General features: G+C 38.9%; 1 pseudogene; it reads left to right on the top strand.

Annotated features, from left to right (window-relative positions):
• Positions 1–685: 685 nt before the first annotated feature.
• Positions 686–1440, top strand: LOC137220978 (large ribosomal subunit protein uL30 pseudogene; annotated as a pseudogene).
• The last annotated feature ends 2958 nt before the right edge of the window (positions 1441–4398 follow it).

The following is a 4398-nucleotide window of genomic DNA, read 5'->3' as shown; positions in this document are numbered from 1 at the left end:
CTGCAACTAAGAACCACTGTGTGGGCTGACTCTGAAATGGATACTTTATTCTCCCGTCAGCCCAGAAACAAACTCATATGACAGGATACCTGCCTAGTAGAACAGGTGACCCTTGAACAACACAGTTTTGAACTGCACGGGTCCACTTATACACAGATTTTTTTTCAGTAGTAAAGACTACAGTACTAATATTGATTGGTTGAATCCATGGATATGGAACAGTGGATATAGAGGAACTGCCAATAAGGAGGGCCAACTATAAATGACACTCAGGTTTTTTTTTACTGTGCAGAAGGTCAGCACTCCTAACCCCTACACTGTTCAAGGGTCAACTGTATTTAAACAAGGCTGTGTGTGTGTGTGTGTGTGTGTGTGTGCGTGTGTGCGCACCCACAGCTGTTAGACCCAAGATTAGTCTTTTAAGGGTTTATCCCACACTCTTAATACAGTTCTGCTATAATATGACACATGCCTTCATAAAAATCACCATGCTGTGCACAATAATAGTGCAATAAAACCCACAGGGCTTATGGGAAAAGATGCTCTCAGGGAGACAACACTCCAAAACCTCACCAGTGACACATTAAAAAAAAAAGATATAAGAACCTAATAAAAACGGTAGCACAGTTTTACGCATGTTAAATGGTTAAGAAATTTATAAGTAACCTCTTTTCTGGCTGGAATCATGGAGGGTATAGAAGAGAAGGGGAAAAAGGTTTCTGCTATGCCCGATACCATCAAGAAGAAGCAAAGGAATTTTGCAGAGCTGAAGATCATGCACCTGAGAAAGAAGTTTGCCCAAAAGATGCTTCAAAAGGCAAGGAGGAAGCTTATCTATGAAAAAGCTAAGCACCATAATAAGGAAAATAGGCAGATGTACAGAAGTGAGATTTGACTGGCAAAGATGGCAAGAAAAGTGGGTAACTTCTGTGTAACTCTAGAACCCAAATGAGCATTTGTCTTTAGGATCAGGGTATCAACGGTGTGAGCCCAAAGATCTGAAAGGTGTTCCATCTTCTTTACCTTTTTCAGCTCCTCAATGGCACCTTTGTTAAGCTCAGTAAAGCTCAGTTAACATGCTGACTGTGGAGCCATATACTGTATGGGATATCTGAAAGAAATCAGTAAAAGAATTGATCTACAAGCGCGGTTATAACAAGATCAACAAGAAGGTGATTGTCCCAACAGATAACACTTCGACTGCTCGATCTCTTGGTAAATAGGAAATCATCTGCATGGAGGATCTGATTCATGAGACCCATACTGTTGGAAAATGCAAACATCTTCCTGTGGTCTTTCAAATTATCTTCTTCATAAGGTGGAATGGAGAGAAAGGCATTGCATTGTGTAGAAGGCAACAGGGGAGACCGGATCAACAGGCTTCTTAGAAGGATGAACTATGGTGCCTCCCATGATTATTTTTATAATCTGGTCAGTTAACAAAAAACGACTGCTTTCAAGTTGAAAAAGAAAAGGAAATTCATAACTAATACAATAAATATGTCACTTTACCTTAAAAAAAGATTTGAAATTTGTTTGAGGGAGTAGGCATTGGAAGGGTTGCAGCTTGTAATTCATTGTACAGTGTTAGGAAGGTAAGTTATCTAAAATCAGAGGAAAAATTTTAACACCAGATCTGGATGGGCACAACGCAACATACACAGTAAACTGAGGTAGCTGGTAGATATCTGAGGAGAGCGTGTGTGTGCATTTTGTGTATTCCCAGGAGCCTCAGTTCAGCTGGCTGGATGATTTTCTGCTTTCACCTCGTGTTTCTTGCTCATAAGATCTCACATAGGCCAAGGCAAATTTCCATTATACTCATATGTTGTTTCCTAATATATCAATCACATTGGAACAAATTTGTGTTTTCAAGACAAGCATTATAGCAGACCTGACTGTACCTGTGAGGAGTTCACTTCAGAAGTAATGGTTTTAAGTTGCCTAGATTCTGAGGGTAGCCAGGAGAGCATTACTGCCTTACAAGGAGTATTGTCTAAGAGGGTTTGGGGACTGGAAAATATGAAGGTAAAGGTAGTGGTGTTCCCTTCTATCTTCATGGCCATCCACATGGCCATGAAGGAACTCAGCATCTCATAGGTATTGTGTTATTCCATATTTTCATAGACTAGCCTAGATTAACAATTACCCAAGGGTTTAGGTTAGCTAGATGAAGAAAAATAAATAGCATTAGAGTAAGCGTCAGAGGACTCACATTTTATTCTTAGCTCTGCAAGCTGTGTGACCTAAGGCAAGTCCCTTTATTTCGCTTGGATTCATTCCCTCATCTGTAAAATAAAGAAATTGGACTATTTCATTTCTCGAAGATTCCTCCTGGCTCCAATATCATGTGACTCTGAGGCTTTCTATGTTGATTAAATGCAGAGAAAATGAACAGTTTTCGACCTCTTTCAAACTCTCCATGTGGCTCAGCAGTTTTTTTTTTCTCATCCCAGGTTGTCTTCCTTGATTATTTCCCAAAGTGAAAATTCCAAATTGTTATTATTCTCAATCTCTGTTTCCACCAACAGATGGAATTTACTGAGGCAGATCAAGTCTGAGCTCGCAAAGCTCCTTTGTTTATTTTGTTAACAGCTTTATTGAAGTAAAATTGACGTACAATAAGCTGTACATATTTAAAGAATACAATTTGATAAGTTGTGACATGTGCATACAGCCATGAAACCATCACCACCATCAAGGTAATGAACACATTACCTTGTTCACAAGGTAATGAACATACCCACAAAGGTTTGCTCGTGCCCCTTGTAATCTCATCCTCCTGCTTCCTCCCCATATACCCAGGCAACCGATCTGCTGTCCTTCATTTAGAGACTAGTGCATATTTTCTAAAATGTTATGTAAATGGAATCATCAGTCTGTACTGTTGTTTTGTCTGACTCCTTTCACTCAACATAATTATTTTGAGATCCATCCATATTCCTTTTGTTAATAAACAGGAGAAAAAAAAAGGAGCCAGGTAGTAGTCTATCATATGGCTATACCACAATTTGTTTATCCATTCACCTGTTGATGGACATTTGGGTTGTTTCCAGGTTTTCAGCCATTATATATAACTGCTATAAATATATTTTTTTAAAGTCTTTGTATGGACATATGTTTTGACTTCTCTTGGGTAAACACTTAGGAGTCGAAAGGTTGGATCACATATGGAAAGTGTATGTTTCACTTTTTAGAAACCACCCAACTGTTTTCCAAAGTGGCTATACCATTTTACATTTCTATCCACGCTACATGAAAATTCCAGTTCTTCCATATCCTTGCCAAAACTTAGTATGGTCAGTAGTTTTAATTTTTGCCATTCTAATAGGTATGTAATGATCCTTTAATTTGTATTTTCCCAATGACTAACAATGTTGAGCATCTTTTCATGTGCTTATTTTCCATCTGTTTATCTTCTTTGGGGACTGTCTGTTCAAATACTTTGCCCAATTTAAAAAATTGAGTTGTTTTCTATTTACTGAGTTTTCTGTAAATTGCAGTAAAATACACGTAACGTAAAATTTACCATCGTAACCATTTTTACGTGTACAGGTCAATGGCATTAAGTACTTTCACATCGTTGTGCTACTATCACCATCATCCATCTCCAGAACTCTTTCATCTTGAAAAACTATAACTCTACCTACTAAATAATAACTGCCCAGTTCTCCCCAACCCCACCTCTGGAAACCACCATTTTTCTTCTTATCTCTACGAGTCTGACTACTCTTCAGTATCTCGTATGAGTGGAATCATCTGGTGTTTGTCTTTTTGTGACTGGCTTCTTTCACTTAGCATAATTCCTTTAAGATTCATCTACATTGTAGCATGTGTCAGGATTTCCTTTCTTTTTAAGGCTGAGTAATATTTCATTGTATGTATATACCACATTTTTCCATTCCTTTGTTGATGGACACTTGAGTTGCTTTCACTTTTTAAAAATTAATTAATTAATTTTTGGCTGCGTTGGGTCTTTGTTGCTGTGCCCAGGCTTTCTCTAGTTGCTGCAAGCGGGGGCTACTCTTCTGTTGCGGTGCGTGGGCTTCTCATCGTAGTGGCTTCTCTGCTTCGGAGCACAGGCTCTAGGCATGCGGGCTTCAGTAGTTGTGACACCCAAGGGCTTAGTTGCTCCGCGGCATGTGGGATCTTCCCCAAGCAGGGCTCGAACCCGTGTGCCCTGCACTGGCAGGCAGATTCTTAACCACTGCGCCACCAGGGAAGTCCCTGTTTTCACTTTTTGGCTTACTGTGTATAACGGGCTATATATGAACACAAATGTAGAAATATCTTTTTCAGTCCCTGCTTTTAATTACTGAGTTCTGAGAATTCTTTATATATTATGAATACAAGACCTTTATCAGAAATACGATTCAGAAACATTTTTTCCTAGTCTGT

This window comes from Pseudorca crassidens, chromosome 3, assembly GCF_039906515.1.
Source record: "Pseudorca crassidens isolate mPseCra1 chromosome 3, mPseCra1.hap1, whole genome shotgun sequence".
In the NCBI taxonomy this organism is placed as follows: Eukaryota; Metazoa; Chordata; class Mammalia; order Artiodactyla; family Delphinidae; genus Pseudorca; species Pseudorca crassidens.
Note: the sequence above shows the minus strand (reverse complement) of the source record. Positions and strands in the feature narration are given on the sequence as shown.